The following is a 17,271-nucleotide window of genomic DNA, read 5'->3' as shown; positions in this document are numbered from 1 at the left end:
GGAGGCAGTGGAAGACAGGAGTGCCTGGCGTGCTCTGGTCCATGGGGTCACGAAGAGTCGGACACGACTAAACGACTAAACAGCAAGAAGACTAGAGAAGACCATGTGTGAATCTGTGTTACACAGGGCTCTCCAGATTTGGGTGAAAAAGCACTGAGAACCAGTAAGTTACTTACAACACATGTTGTGTGCCTTTGAGATGGCAGTAATTGTGCTCTTGGCATGTATGGGAGTTAATTTCTAAAACGCAGCCAACTGAAGGACACAAATTTCCTCCAATTTCCACTGAAGCTGAACTGGCAGGTTTTCCTCCATCTCGTGCCCTGACTAATGAGTATGGAGAGTAATCATATTCTGGCTTCCTTGGACACATAGCATTGCTTGCAAGGATGGGGCTTGGATTTCAGGTGTAGGGAGATAATTAATTTCTCCAGTCGCTCTTCCACTCCCAGCATGGCTGTTTAATCTCTAACTGCTGATGGATTGCCAGCACCAAAGCCTGGCCTGTGATGCATTCTGGCTGGACAGTCATATGACAGAGCTGCAGATGCATCAAGACAAAGGCAGCCTTGTTGTTACTGCCTGGTTCCTTTTTCAGCACAGACCCTTTTTGCAACGGCAGTCGCTTTGGTATGTAGCAGTTGGCAGCCTCCTAGATAAATTTGTTTGCTCAACAAATTTGGGAAGGAGTTGCAGAAATAATGAGCGGTAAATGGTATAACAAGCAATTTACCGGAGCAAAATACCGAAGCAAATGCATTCATTCGTCTGCGGCATAGTCCTCATTTCCTTGACTGTTGTGCCGGCAGACTTCATGGAACAAACGCCAAGTGTCCAAATCAGATAGGAAGAGGCCGTGATGAAGGCCAAACTGGCAATCTGGTCTTGTCCTTTGAAGGTCAAAGGATGAAGGAAATGGTCAGGAGTCTGAAATAAGGCATTGTGCAAATGGAAGTCAAGGGGATAACTTACAAAGGTGCTGTAGAAAGCTGGGCACTCTTAGAGGTCCCCAAATTTTATTATTTTATTCTAGCCACCTAAAATGGGCAGTCAATCTTCAAAGTGCACCAATAGAAAGAATCATGCAAAATTCAGCTGGGTGTTTTGCTTCTCATCCTATGGCCCAAACAGCCACTAGGGGCCTACATTATAGTAAAGGTAAAGGTAAGGGACCCCTGACCATTAGGTCCAGTCGTGACTGACTCTGGGGTTGCGGCGCTCATCTCACTTTATTGGCCGAGGGAGCCGGCGTACAGCTTCCAGGTCGTGTGGCCAGCATGACTAAGCCGCTTTTGGTGAACCAGAGCAGCGCACGGAAACGCCGTTTACCTTCCCGCTAGAACGGTACCTATTTATCTACTTGCACTTTGACAAGCTTTCAAACTGCTAGGTTGGCAGGAGCAGGGACCAAGCAACAGGAGCTCACCCCGTCACAGGAATTCGAACCGACAACCTTCTGATTGGCATGTCCTAGGCTCTGTGGTTTACCCCACAGTGCCACCATTATAGTAGGAAGGTGTAAATTGATGTGATAATTCCACATCCTAATCTAGATTGTGTTGCATGCGTATAAATGGGGGTGAGGATAGTGTGGATTTAACAGACGGCATGAGTGAGCATGGGTAAAGTGCTGAAACAAAGCATGAGTCCAGATTCAGACCACACAATAAGCTAGACCAGGGTTTCCCAAACTTGGGTCTCCAGCTGTTTTTGGACAACAACTCCCATCATCCCTAACCAGCAGGACCAGTGGTCAGAGGTGATGGGAATTGTAGTCCAGAAACAGCTGACTGCTAGCAACTGATATTCAGAAGCATACAGACCTTGAACTCCAGAGAGGAAATGTAATTTATGAGAACCTTTTCTTCTTCTCAGGAGAAAGTGGTTTCTGGGAAATCAGTTTTAGCCTTTGCCCAGGATATATTGCTTTTTTACAATACATGAAAGGTGTGTGGTTTGGAAGAGAACTCACTAGTTAAAAGAATTTACCACAACAAATTATGAATTGAATTGAGCACTGCAGTGTTCAGCTGGACAGCAAAGTATAAATGTATAAATATAACGCAGCTCTGTTCTGCAGGCATGCTTCGTTTCTCTTTCATTTCTTTTTTTTAAATAGGACTTTCCTCCCTGGTTGAATTGAAAAATGGTCTCCAGTTCAATAGCTGTGAACAAAGGAGAGTGTGCCTAGGATTAACAAGCCATTAAGGCTACAGTTTCTCAGAAGAAATGTTGTGTCATTTTGTTCTGCCTTATTTTTATGAAAAATATTGCATATTCAAAGCTTTGGAGAATTTAGGCAGGTTTCTAACCAACCATTCAGGGCATAGCCTTCCTGAGGTAGTTGGCGATTTTATGTTATATTTTTTACATAAAATCATATAAACAATTTACTAACTATGCCCATAAATAAATAAGAAGAAGTGAGGTAAATCCAGGAACCAGCACTCAACTAAAAGTGGGCTGGGGGGGGGGGAGATAATAAACTCGCAGAATCCTATTAAAAGCCAGTCGGTACCAAGGAGGCTGTATGCATCTCTAAGTGGGAATTCCAAAGGCCCTAACTGTGATACCCACCAAAATTATAATAGCAGGCCACAGAGCAAAGTCTCTGAAGCCGATCTTAAAACTCAGGAAGTTTTGGTCAAGCATACAGAAATATTTCACACAACTCTATTCACTTGTATAATGTGCTAAAATAGGGATGGGGAATCTTTGGTCCTCCAGTTGTTGGATTCCAGCTCCCATCAGTCCCATCATAGTCAACTGTCAGGGAAGAGGAGAGTTTTAGCCAGGGCCGACACAAAACACTTTGCTGCCTGCGTTGGAATGAAATGTCACCCCTTTTCCTTTGAAGTCAATTAGACTAGCAACTGAATATCACTTCACCTCAGGTGATGTGACAGCTTTCTTCAATGCTCTGATTTTTGTGGGCCTCAATTATCCCATGAACTTCCACAGTTTTGTAACTAATGGGTCTGATTCATCCTATCAATCATGTTCAGCAAAAACTATTCCCCACCCCCAAGTTATCTATTTTCCTGAACCACACTTTTCCTTCACTTTCTTTCCTCAGAAGTTGATGCTACAGATCTATGTGCTGGAATTGGGTCTGTAGTAGAGATGAGGTGTTTTAAAGAGCCATAGGGCATTTAGGAGGGAGATGATGAACTCCCCCCTCCATGCAAACTTTTAATTTGGTTACCTACATTTTCGTACTTACCTAATGAAGTGTGCCTGTCTCCAACATTATTAACTTTCAGGAGGAATTTGAAAACATTCCTGTTTCTCCAGTTGTTTGGTGGCTGAGGAATACTGTTCCTTGCACCCCTGAGATCATTGGACGGAAGGATGTTTTTAACCGTAACTGTTTTTTTATGTCTTTAACTGAAAATGTTTTTGGAATGTTTTAGCTGTTTGATGATGTTTTCACTTTTAAATTGTGTATATGTTTGCCACCCTGGGCTCCTTGGAGAGAAGGGCAGAATATAAATTCAATATACAATAGATTAAACAAATAATAATACCCTTATGGGCCATACTCCTGCCACAGCACTCAAGGCAGCTCACCATTTCGAAAAATGGCTCACAACTTAAGAAGGCATGATACAAAAGGGACAGGGCAAGAGGAGGAAAATAAGCAAAAACACAGAGACTTGGGGACAGATCTCAGGGGCAGGAAGAGGCACTTGATCTTAACCAGGATGATGGAACTGGTCTCCTCTCTCACCTTTTTCAGGTGTTAAGTCTGCTGGCATTCAAAGAACCCATGGAGAGGATCAGGGCCTCATAAACCACCATACCCTCAATGTCCAAGTCCTCACCGGGTCTGCTTCCAACCTTTGTGCATTGGAAGCAAAGATCTGATGGGGGATTCTAAGCACATTCAGCTGAGTGCAGGAGGGGAAATAGGAAAGCATGGAGCATCACACATGAACATCCCCTCCAACATTTCTACAATGAAAGCAGGGACATCCTAAGGAAAAGCTGGACATTCTGAGATCAAATCAGAAACTGGGATGGCTTCTGTAAATCCAGGACTGTTCCTGGAAAATAGGGACATGGAGGGTCTGCATTAAAAGGTAAAGGTACCTCTGACCATTAGGTCCAGTCACGGACAATTCTGGGGTTGCGTGCTCATCTCGCTATATAGGCCAAGGGAGCCGGTGCTTGTCCGCAGACAGTCATGTGGCCAGCATGACTAAGTTGAGGCAAATGTGTTTCATGATGTGTGTAACTCATTAAAGGGCCTGGGTTGGCTGAAGTTTCTAGTCAAGTGCGCAGGTACTCACAAACCTAGCTCCCCTCCCTCAGTTTTTAAAAATGGAATGGCTCTTGGTTGTACAGGACTTCCCACATATAGGCCTCAAGCCCATTGGGTCTGCTAAAAAGGAAGAATGCAGAGAAGAGCTCTTGAAATATACTTAGAGTCGAGAGTGGATTTCATGCTCTTTATTCAGCTCATAGTGGTGAGGAGGAATGAAAGTTTCCCCAAAGTATCTGCTTTATATACATTATTTACACAATGGGCTGCACGTGATTGGCTAATTCCGGAATTCTCCTATAGGCCAATCAGGTTGTGGATTCACTTCCATCTGGAGCTGGATTGGTTGGCTCCTGAAGACCAATCATACTGCTGCATTCTAGGACTAATCAGACTGCTGCATTCTGAATCCTATTGTTCTAGGACCAATCAGACTGCTGCATTTTGGATCCTATTCAACTCAGTACATAACAGCTCCGCACTGTTTTGAGACCAGTTTCATCCACCTGGAGTTTGATGCCACTGAGAGACAGCTGAGGTGGGAAGTGGGTGGGAATGGCACGGGAGTGTACATTTAGAAGCTGGGCGCATGTGGAAGAAGTTCAGTGGAGATGTAAGAGGCAGGCTGTGAACATCTAGCGAAATATCTAGGTTATAGGAGTCCATCCAGGCGGGGACTGACTGCAGAATGTTCAAGAAATATGCTTTAATCTTCCCAGAAGAGACGGCACGTCCTCTTCAGTTCTGCACAGCACTTTGAAGTTTGTTGCTTACCCACTAGGATGGGATGAATAACGACACAGAACAGGAAGCACACCATGATAGAAAATGTGAATTCAAAACCAAACAATAATTTAGCAGAACAGTTTTGATTGAACAAAAAAACCCAAATTATTTGTTTTTAAACAAAGTTATTTTGAAAGAGAAGTTTACATTCACCAAAATAAATAATCTGGTATACTATTTGAGTCTGAGATGTGCGGTAGCATATCACATTATGAATTTATGTAATATAGCTTTTAAAACAGAAGGTGCTGGCCATTAAAACTTTATCCCATTATTTTTCTCTTGGGGAATAAGTGCAGGGTTTTGAATAGACACTTTGATAAGTTTTTTATTATTGCAGTGATTAAATTGTTTTATTATTGCAGTGAATAAATTGTTTGCCAGGAGGAAAGACAAATGTTGGGAGGGTTTGTTTGTTTTTTATTGGGGCGGGGGGAGAGATGTTTAAAGGGGAAAGTCCCAGAATAATAGTTGAAGGTACATCAGACCACTACATTGCTGAGAACCACATGTGCCCTACCTGGGCTTCCAGGATGGAAGAAAAGTGAGCCATAAAAGAAAATAAATATAATAAAATATGAAGAAAGTGGGTATGGATTTTTTCCTTGTTGATAACATTAGAACTTGAGCTCATCCAATTAAACTGATTGGCAGGGGATTCTTCCTCACTCAGTACAGAAATTATGAAACTGAGATGTGTTGATTGCATAACTTAGATGGCTTTGAAAGGAGATTAGACAAATTAATGGAGGATAACTTTATCAATGGCTGTGAGTCATGAGGACTGCATAGGAGAACCCCCATATAAAGAATATGTTTGCTTCTGGAATACGAGTTGCTGGGGAGCAACTATGGAAAAGATCTGTTGTCTTTAAGACCAGGTTGTGGGATTCCCAGAGGTATCCGGTTGACCACTATGAAAAGGAAGGCATACCCTCCAACATTGCTCCAATGAAAATAGGGATGTCCTATTATTTAATAATAATAATAATAATAATAATAATAATAATACTTTTATTATTTATACCACACACATCTGACTGGGTTGCCACAGCCACCCTGGATGGCTTCCAACATATAAAATAATAATAATAAAAATAATAATAAAACATAAAACATTAAAGAAAACTTCCCTATACAGGGCTGCCTTCAGATGTTTTCTAAAGGTTGTATAGTTACTTACCTCCTTGGCTTGGAGGTCACATAACTCCATACCCTCCAACATTTCTCTAACGAAAATAGGGACATGCTACCACACCCTCGGAACATTTCTCCAATGAAAATAGGGATGTCCTAAGGAAAAATGGGACATTCCAAGATCAGGTCAGAAACTGGAACAGCTTCTGGAAATCCAGGACTGTCTCTGGAAAATAGGGACACTTGGAGGGTCTGGGAAGGTGCTGGACCAGATGAAGTTGTGGTCTGACCCAACTGTGTTGTTCTTATGCTTGTTTTTATTGGAAGATAGATGGGTGAAATGGTTTGTGGCTTGTAAAAGCTGTGCACCTTTCAGCAAGGCTGGCCTAACTAACTGTTAGAGCCTGAAAAGTCTCTTAAGTAGAGTAATCTTAGCGGTGAAGTCTTTAGTAATAAATCACCCAAGGCCCAGCTTGTCTTTATTCATTCCCCTCTTCATTGTACATCACATTAAATGACAGGAGCTGGGGTGGGAGAGCACATAAAGTATTTCTCACTCGGAATAAATGGTGCTCGATGTAGTGAAGTGGACAGATAAGCAAGCAGTGGTGACCATCTGTTCTAATCTTTGCAACTGCTGCACAGCAGTAAATCAACAGGATACGCCCATCAGTAAAAGATGCTATGCATATTGTGGCCTCGTCCAAAGATGAAAAGAGTGTGGGACAAAAGAGAATGGACTTCCCACATGAAAAGGAAGAGAAAATAAAGCTTCTCTTAGGAGGGGTGAAATCGAGCTGACTTGCCCTGCCTTTTGCCTTTTGCTCGAAATTGAGTGGTTTTCCAACGCGGGACAGATGCCGCACAAACTCATCCTTGCCATAAGGAAGTGGTCATGGATCACAAACCATTCATACACAAATATAAGTTAATTTTAATTTTAAAGGCCAAAAGTACACATATAGTGCAATACTAGCAAAACAATATCCATACATGCCTGACAAACAATAACGCAACTATGCGACTTGTAATTCTAGCTCCTTGTGTTAGAAATTTTACTACATGTGCAAAGAAATGAGAGCAAAATATGTCCACCTTCAAAGTTAAGGGTAGCCTTCAAAATATTTAGACGTGGCTGGGTAGAAAGAGAATAAAGTCCTCGTAACAGTTCAAAGCAAAATTGTAGACCTTTTTGCTTTACAAAAAGTGACAAATGGTCAGGCCCACGATGCCATTTTCAGTGGTACCCCAGACAGACCTTCCTCTGCTCAGCCTCTAATGCCACCTCCTCTCTCACATCTGAGAGGTCAGCATGCTCTGGAAACAAGAAAGAGCGCCCCTTCTTCACTGCATTGAGGAGACCTGCACCACTCTTCTGTTGATCAGTGGCATGGGTAGGCAGAAGAGGAAGCGGCCTGAATATCTTCCTGTGTGCATTCATGTGCATGCCTGTGTGTGTGCAAGGGAGGGAGGGAGAGGAAGTTCTGTCTTCCTCTCATGCGTTATGTACCGTATTTTTCGCCCCATAGGACGCACTTTTTCCCCTCCAAAAATGAAGGGGGAAAGTGTGTGCGTCCTATGGGGCGAATGCAGGCTTTCGCTGAAGCCTGGAGAGCGAGAGGCATCGGTGCGCACCGACCCCTCTCGCTCTCCAGGCTTCAGGAAGCTATCCGCAAGCCTTGCAAGCCCGGCGGGAGTTCCTGCGGGCTCACAAGGCTTGCTGGCAGCAGCCTGCAGCCCCGGCGAGTGTCTGCAAGCCTTGCGCGCCCAGCAGGAGCTCCCGCCGGGCGCGCGAGGCTTGGGGCGCAGACATACTCACCAGACATACCATACATAACGCATGCTCACCAGACATACCGTATTTTTCCTCCTATAGGGCACACTGGCCCATAGGACGCACCTCGTTTTTGGGGTGGGGAATGAATAAAAAAAAATATTCCCCCCCCCAGCCGCGGCTGCCACCCCAAGCCTTGCACACGCCTGCCCGAAGCACGGGGCACCCTCCGGAGGGCTCCCCGTGCTTCGGGTGAGTGTCTGCAAGGCTTGGGGCGGCAGCCGCGGCGGGGGGGGGGAATAATTTTTTTTTTATTATTATTCATGTTGTAAAATCAATAAAAATTATTTAAAAAAAAAAAAATTTTTTTATTCATTCCCCACCCCAAAAAACGAGGTGCGTCCTATGGGCCGGTACGCCCTATAGGAGGAAAAATATGGTATGTCTCCCCTAGTTGCTCAAACTGCAGTTTTTCATTTCTCCCTGCACCCTCTAATCTGGGTATAGAATTGGTATTTTTTAGGTTTTGCTAGTATAGCACCCATCTTTGGGGCCCTCACTGTCTTATCATTTGGCACATTGCAGGGAGAATGAGCTGACCTTCACAAGGGAACTTCAAAGGAACTCAAAGACAGTGGTAAATTAAGAATGGAAGTTCACAGCTTGCTGATATGGACAGCAGGCCAAGTTAAAATTGCAACGTAGCTGAAATTTCCCCATTGCCATGGTGTTGTATATGCAGATAGGAACATGCTTCTGTGACCAATGGAAATGTGCATATGTGCTGATCATGCCTCAGGTAGCTGATACATATTCGCAACATGTAGTGTTCACATGAAACGTTGTAGATAAAAATGACCTCCATGCCTTTGCACGGTGTGCAGAATCTTGGAGTGTTAACTCTGTGCCCCTTTCTTGCTTAAGCTGAAATAAACTTTTTTTCTATCTTTCCTTCCCACCGCCCGTGCCCCTCATTACATGAGCATGCGTGGTACATGTGTGGTCTGTACATGCATGCACACAAGTGAGTGCATGTTCAGTTGCACGTGGACCTTGAAGGGTCAAATAATGGTTTAGCCACTCTGTCCTAGAGGGAAGAGAAATTCTCTATGCTTTCCCTTGCATGAACAATTACAGAACGTACAAAGACTACTTGTTATCTTACCAGTCTAACAGTTTCAAAACAACAACAATCTCCCCTCCTATTCCTGCAAGCAAAGCATTTCAGGAGAGGAAAGTGAACAAACGCACGCTAGCTCATATGCTAGCAAATGTGTGGATTCTTCTAGAATATTATACACCTCCATTCATCCCATAAAAGGAAAGATAGGTCCCATTTCTTTGTTGGGATTGAGAACTATATTCCCTGTTGCAATGCAGATCTAGTAATATGAGAAAGGCACATTCACTAAAGCAGTCTCAGTAGTGCCATAGAAAATAGACTTATTTCGCCATCTGCTTGAGGAAAAACAAGATTAGAATCGATCTAGAATGAGAATGCATGATATTCATAAAGCAAGAAAGCCATAATTATTGCCTGAAGATGTGGGAAACAGTCTTACTAATTAAAAGAGCATCTGTGTTCTTACCTGTTTCAATGCAGTGGTACTCCACACGTTTCTGTCTGTAGGTTTGTACACACAAATACACATACACATCGATGAAGCAGGTGTTTCATGCTTATATTTTTACGTAGAATGTAAATCCATAATAATGAGATAAGGGATCTAGTTACCAAAAATTGTTAATTCAAGTGAAAACAACACAGTGCTTTGAGAAAGGATAACTGAACAGAGTTTTAATGTTTTGATGCTGCTTTAAAGAAAGACTTCCAAGGTATTCAAGCTCTACAGTTACAAAACTGATGCGTATTTGATGAGCAAAATGTATAAAACTGTATTTCTAGTTGTTTTTTATCAGGTATAAAGAAACACTGAAACTTTTTCAAAGGCAAATGTCTACAATTCTTTATTGTAGGGATAGGGCCCTAATTAGGTCTGTCTCTGGTTCCTAATTTGACCCGCAAGTCTATTTTCCCCCAAACCACACCCACCTATCTGCCCTATGCCTGACGTTTTGTGTGACATCTGTAAATACAGTGGTATCTCAGGTTACATATGCTTCAGGTTACAGACTCCGCTAACCCAGAAATAGTGCTTCAGGTTAAGAACTTTGCTTCAGGATGAGAACAGAAATCGGGCTCCGGCGGCGCGGCAGCAGCAGGAGGCCCCATTAGCTAAAATGGTGCTTCAGGTTAAGAACAGTTTCAGGTTAAGTACGGACCTCCGGAACGAATTAAGTACTTAACCTGAGGTACCACTGTACATGGTTACAAAAGAAGAGTCAGGAGCTTCCCAATTGTTTCTTTGCAAGCAGATAACCAAGTAAACTATGCCTAAGGCTGAAATCAATACAACGTTACTAGGAAGTTTCAGTTACAGATAGGTAGCCGTGTTGGTCTGCCATAGTCAAAACAAAATAAAGAAATTCCTTCCAGTAGCACCTTCTCTGAAGAAGTGTGCATGCACACGAAAGCTCATACCAAGAACTAACTTAGTTGGTCTTTAAGGTGCTACTGGAAGGAATTTTTTTATTTTGTTTTGACTAGGAAGTTTGCTAGGGAACACAGCTGGAACACTGAGTAAACATGCACAAAATTGTTTTGTTAGTATACCCTAATTCTACTAAACATAGCTCTTACCTCTTTTATTAGGGAGGTCCAGGATCTTTAGCATTTCACCAAATTACAATTTTCAGAATTCTTTGGAAGAAACAGTGACTGTAAAAGTGATATGAACTCTTAGGGTGGACTAAGTTTTAGGTGGTTTTTGTTGGAGCTGTTGATGGGATTAATATTTTTTGTATTTTTATTTTAGATCTTATGATTTACGTGGAAATTGTTTAATTTGGTTGTGTACTTTTTGACACAAGAGGGACGCGGGTGGCGCTGTGGTCTAAACCACAGAGCCTAGGGCTTGCCGATAAGAAGGTTGGCGGTTCGAATCCCTGCGACGGGGTGAGCTCCCTTTGCTCGGTCCCAGTTCCTGCCCACCTAGCAGTTCGAAAGCAAGTCAAAGTGCAAGCAGATAAATAGGTACCGCTCTGGCGGGAAGGTAAACAGCATTTCCGTGCACTCCTCTGGTTCACCAGAAGCAGCTTAGTCATGCTGGCCACATGACCCGGAAGCTGTTTGTGGACAAACGCCGGCTCCCTCAGCCTATAGAGCAACCCCAGTCGTTCACGACTGGACCTAACGGTCAGGGGTCCTTTACCTTTTATTTTTTGACAACCCATACAGTGGACTTGATAGTTAAAATGAGAGTTTAATCCTTCCCAGAGTGCTTCAACATCTTCTTCTTGGTTAGAGTCATTTATCAGCAGCATCACGGTCTTACATAGATGGACCTCTGGTTTGTGAACTTTCTTCCAATTTGTAGTGTAAACAAGACCTCAAATGAGATTTGATCTAAAATTAATATTCTGCCATCAGAAAATTCTAGTCAAAAAAAGGCTTTATTAAAAGACATTTGGATGTCTTAATCCTGCTGAATTAAAATAGGTTATGCTATCTTCTTTGAAAAGAAAATCATCGATGGAGTTATTATCTATAATTAAGAAATGGGAGCTTATTATAAATGTATGGGAGGTATTCCATTTTACCAAGCCATGCCTGTGACAATTTCTTTCTAAGTGGTAGCTTTTTAAAGCCTACAATTGTATACCCTATGCATTGTTCTGGGAAATGGGAATTATGGTGTATTTATGTTCTCTGTTTCATTTTAAATAAGGCAGACTCTTTATAGAGAACCAAGTTTCAAGGTGAAAAGGTTTTTAAAAACTTCTTAAGACCGTGCGTGGTACTCAATGAAATCTTACTCAGAGTAGACCCATGGACACTAATAAATGTGACTAAGTTAGGTCTATTAATTACAGCTAATCTACTCTTGAGTAAATTTAGTTGAATATCACCCTGTATATTTAAGATTGTGACTAAGGACTTCCAAGTGACCCTCTTCCTCAGCCATCCTACCTACTGCTGTGGTTTCTCAAGGTTTATATAACTGACAATGCCCTCCTCACGCTCAAGGATGTCAGTTACCAGAATATCTAGTTCTGCTAAGCTTATTGCCCCTCTTGAAATTTGGTAAATATAATGGCAGCAGGGTTTGGAAATAGTCTGCTAGAACTTCTGGTTGTACTTTTTGTTTGTTGCTCTTCTGGTTCAAAGCAAATTAATTAAAAAGAAGCTGCAAAAACTTCCCCACTATGGACCTAGGATCTCGCAGTGGTTCTGAACCTGTGGGTCCCCAGATGTTGTTGGACAACAACTCCCATCAACCCAGAGCTCTGGCCTTGCTAGCTAGGGGTGATGGGAATTGTAGTTCAACAACATCTGGGGACCCACAGGTTGAGAAAGGCTGAGTGGAAGCCCCACTAGAGTTCAATTTGTGCATAGCATTTCTCTGCTAATGACTCACAGCACAAACCTAACCATGTCTCCTCAAAAGTAAGTCACATTAAGTTCAACAGGGCCTACTCCCAGGTATCTGGAGTTAGAATCACCCAGACTTCCATTTGTACTGTGATTTGTAGGCATAGGTCCAAGCAGGGATTGTTGTCTTGCCACTTTCTGTTGGAAAACCTGCTGTTTACTGCTGAATCAAGGCAAACATCAATCTGAGGAAAACTCAATTGATGTTTGTTACAAACAAAAAAACCTTGCTAATGTTGGTAGCTCTCCCAGCAACCCAATGTTTTATCTCTTCTACTTCAATAAAACAAAATGTGTGTCAATGACATAGTCTAAATTATGCTGATACAGTTAATAAAAACAGACTTGTTTTTATTAAAACATTTAATAAAAACATTAACTTTGTCCTCCTATTTATAAGGCTTTATGTAAACAACTAACATAATTTCTTTTTAAGGATAATCAAACTTTCAATAAACAAACCAGCTCATACCTTGAGCAGACTTACATATAAAGAAACACGAATGTATGGTGGTGATTTATTTATACTCTGTTCTTCTACCCATGGGGTACTCAGAGCAGCTTCGCAATGCAAGAAAGGTATAAACAGAAACACACATCTAAAAAACACTACCATAAACAAACGGGGGGGAAACAGCAATTTGAAACATAGTACAAAAATTGGCAGCGGTGAAACGTTAAATATTTAAAAGGCTTCTGGAAAGCCTTGGGTTACAAAAGTGGTGAACAAAACAAGATTAGGAATCAGGATGATGGCATTTACATATACAGAAATGGGAGCTGAAACAAATTCTTGCAGTTTGGAGTGCCCATGCCCTATTTCAGGATACTGTTTTGCCTCTCTATAGACTTTCAGCATTCTGTAGCCATTGAGCATGCTCAGTCCTTGTTAGGCTGTTTTAGTTGGGTTCACCCCACCATTATCCCCTAAATTATTTTTCTACAGCAAACCTTGGGCTTCCTCTGAGAATGCTGCCACTTCCTTTTATTTCTCAGTAACCCAAGTCAACCTAAATAAAAAAATTCCTTCCAGTAGCACCTTAAAGACCAACTAAGTTAGTTCTTGGTATGAGCTTTCGTGTGCATGCACACTTCTTCAGATACACTTAGTTGGTCTTTAAGGTGCTACTGGAAGGAATTTTTTTTATTTTGTTTTGACTATGGCAGACCAACACGGCTACCTATCTGTAACCAAGTCAACCTGTTTTCTAGGAAAACTGAACAGATATATTACCTGTACAGTGGTACCTCGGGTTAAGTACTTAATTCGTTCTGGAGGTCCATTCTTAACCTAAAACTGTTCTTAACCTGAAGCACCACTTTAGCTAATGGGGCCTCTCGCTGCTGCCGTGCCGCCGGAGCAGAATTTCTGTTCTCATCCTGAAGCAAAGTTCTTAACCCGAGGTACTATTTCTGGGTTAGCGGAGTCTAACCTGAAGCGTATGTAACCTGAAGCGTATATAACCCGAGGTACCACTGTAATTCCTTACAAATAGGAGGTGTGGTGGTAGGATGACAAATGTTGAGTTTTCAGCTCTACCCAAGGAGAGAAGACTTTAGGGGCCAAGGAGTAATTTTAATAGCTTTGGTGTGTGTGTGTGTGTGGGGGGGTGTATTCTATCAGCAAGGGTTCCTGGGACAACATGGATGTGGGGAGGCCAAGACAATCAGCTTAGCAGGAGAGAACTTAGTATTTCATTTATTGACATCAGTGAGGCAACAGAGGGCACTGTCAGTTCTCTCTGGCTTGAGAAGACCACATCATTGGGTGGGATGGCTGAGGAAGTTTCATTGACAAAGTGTTTGAAGGCAGACCCTGGCTCAGAACCTGGCTTTAACACCAAGGCATGACCTTTGAGCTTCTGAAGAATCATCAAATTGGAAGGGACCACGAGGGTCATCTAGTCTGACCCCCTGCAAGACAGAAATCTTTTGCCCCGCATGGGGCTCAAACCAGCAACCCTGAGTTGAAGAGTCTCAGGCTCTCCTGACTGAGTCGCCCAGAGCTCACTTAACAGGTGCATAACAGTCTCATGCTTAAAAACTGCACCCCACACCCCACGCCATCACATCTAGGATTAGGGGCTGTGGGTGGTGTGTAGCATTACCAGAAAGCTTGCCTATCCCAGGCCAAGCAACCTTTTGTTGTTGGTGAGAAATTGCCTCCCAGGGCTTAATCAGCTGAGTTCCTGACGGGAAGTGGAGCCTCACTTCCTGGAATTCAGGCTTGCCTTGGCGTCCCCCCAAATCCACTTCGGTTCCTAGCCTGGGAATTCCAGCCATTCCCACGCAGCGCAGCGCGCTCATTCCTGCTCCTGAGGTCGTTTGCGCAGGCGCCCGGGCAGCGCCCGGAGAAACTACCCCCGGAGCCGAGAATGTTCTGCCGGCAGGGGGCGCTATGCTACGCGCCCACCTGCAGCTCCTCGGAGGCATTTAAGTCCCCAGCCCCAGCCCCCCTCGCGCGAGGCGCCTAAAAGGAAAGCGGCGTTTCTTTTGCTCCAGAGCCCGTAGCCTCCAACGGAGCACACCTGCGCCCAGGAAGGCGGGCGGGCGGGCAGGCAGGTAGCGTCGCCTCGCGAGCCGCCCGGCGCCCAGGACCTGGCGGGGCATGGAGCTGCTGCATTGCGGCTGCGAAAAGAGGACGAGAGCGCGAGAGCAGCGCGCGGCTCCGCAGCGGAGGAAGCAGGGCGAGCGGGAGCGGCGGGCGAAGCGGAGCCAGGCTGGCGGCTGAGGGAGCCGGAGGGCGAGGGGCGAGGGAGCCGCGAGCCCCCGCTGCTGAGGAGGCAGCGCCAGGCCGGCTGCTGAGAGGCGGTGAGTGGCAGGCGGGCGCGAGGGAGGAGGGGGCGGGGCTTGCCTTGCGTCCCTGGGCCGGTCCCATATGTACAGTGGTACCTCGGGTTAAGTACTTTATTCGTTCTGTTGGTCCGTTCTTAACCTGAAACTGTTCTTAACCTGAAGCACCACTTTAGCTAATGGGGCCTCCTGCTGCCGCTGCGCCGCCGGAGCCCGATTTCTGTTCTCATCCTGAAGCAAAGTTCTTAACCTGAAGCACTATTTCTGGGTTAGCAGTGTCTGTAACCTGAAGCGTCTGTAATCTGAGGTACCACTGTATATAATTTTTATTAGATTGTCTGTTTCACAACTTAAGATACAGTGGTACCTCAGGTTACAGACGCTTCAGGTTACAGGTGCTTCAGGTTACAGACTCTGGCGGGGCGGTGGCAGGAGGCCCCATTAGCTAAAGTGGTGCTTCAGGTTAAGAACAGTTTCAGGATAAGAATGGACCTCCGGAACGAATTATGTACTTAACCCAAGGTACCACTGCACTCATTTTACATCCTTAAGATATCAATGACCTCCATTCTCCTCTTTCCATGGTTCATTTTACAAAATCCTTCATATTTTACAAAACTATACCGTTCGGTATTCCATTATAGTGTCTATCAAAACTTGTTTACACTGTGGAAGTTATCTTAATGCTGCCAGAGTTTTCAGCTGTGTACAGTTATTGCCCATATATTCAATGAGAGCCATCACGGGAGAATAGAGTTGGCATCTTGATCAATGCAGGAATTTTTATGCCAGCATAGTGGGGCTCGAACCCGCGACCTTGAAATTTAAGGGTCTCGTGCTCTACCCACCAAGCTATGGTCCTTTTGTGTGTGTGTGATTTGTCACACAGGCACACACAAACGTACGCATGAATTCGTAGATCTGCCTGTGCTTGGCTACCCACATGACCTTTCACACACGCTTTCAAACACATTCCTTTAGAGAGGCTCCATATAACCTTTGTGGACAAATAATACCGTGCGGTAATATAATATTAATATAAACTGGTGGCAGCTGTTGTGGATTTAAACGAAGTGAACGTTTTCTTTTTCTTAATTATAAAACAGGTGGGAGACCCAGGTGAAACCTGGGAGGGAAGGCTGCCACAGGTGAAACGAGTGGCTGCCATTTTACAATTCTAGTGTCTCCCCTGCTGTGTTCTGCTAGGGCATTGGTGAGGCCAAGGAAAAAGCTGGGGTTGGTAGGGCAGCCCTGTGTTTGCCCAAATGGATCAGTCTCCACTAAATTTCCCATACCCCATAACTCCTGCAAGGTGGTCATGGATACCCCAAAGTGGGCAACACTTTTTGCTCTATTTCAGCCTTGATGTAGCCTATTTCTCTCCTTTTCTCTCCTCCCTAGGTTTGTTTGTTCTTTTTGATCGAGGTGGTGCTCTTGCTTTCTCCTCTGCTTGCAATCCACACTATTTAGCAGCCAGTAACTCACTCTTCCTTTCCACACCATTAATCCACACATCTTATGACAGTGACTTCTGTCCCCTCCCTGCTTCATGTTCCTTCAGCAGCTCTTTCCCTCTTCTCACTTGGCGTTATATAGACTATACCTTTAAAGCACATTCCCTCAGAGAATTCTGGGCACTGTAGTTCATTAAAGGGTTGCTGGGAGCTGAAGCTCTGTGAGGAGTGAACTACAGTACCCAGAATTCTTTGAGGGAAAGAATGTAATTTGAATGTGCTTTAAAGCTATAGTATGTGCACAACCCTTGTCTCTTCAGTTACTTGAGCTTTCCTGCATACCAGATGCTTCCCTTTGCCTGAGGCAGTGCCTGCAGCTGGAGTGAACACCTTCATTGGCTCAGGAGCCAGACCTGAACACATGTGGCTCTTGAGACACAATTTGACCAATCCTCGAATAGGAGGCCGGATTATGTACGGTAAATTAATTGTAGAGGAAGAAGGCAGATATGCTGCAGATCTTGCTTTGAGATGGGATTTCCACTACTGTGAATTCCACTTGTAAAAGTTC

At 43.9% G+C, this 17,271-nt stretch overlaps 1 long non-coding RNA gene across 1 annotated transcript; it reads right to left on the bottom strand.

Moving 5' to 3' along the window:
- Nucleotides 1-11,226: 11,226 nt before the first annotated feature.
- Nucleotides 11,227-14,986, bottom strand: LOC309325786. The gene is made up of 3 exons (XR_014150004.1): nucleotides 13,655-14,986; nucleotides 12,941-13,463; nucleotides 11,227-11,410 (listed from the first exon to the last, which is right to left on the bottom strand). It is a non-coding gene; the product is annotated as an uncharacterized lncRNA (long non-coding RNA).
- Nucleotides 14,987-17,271: the final 2,285 nt, after the last annotated feature.

This window comes from Podarcis erhardii (assembly GCF_964252035.2).
Source record: "Podarcis erhardii genome assembly, chromosome: 12".
Lineage (NCBI taxonomy): Eukaryota > Metazoa > Chordata > Lepidosauria > Squamata > Lacertidae > Podarcis > Podarcis erhardii.
Note: the sequence above shows the minus strand (reverse complement) of the source record. Positions and strands in the feature narration are given on the sequence as shown.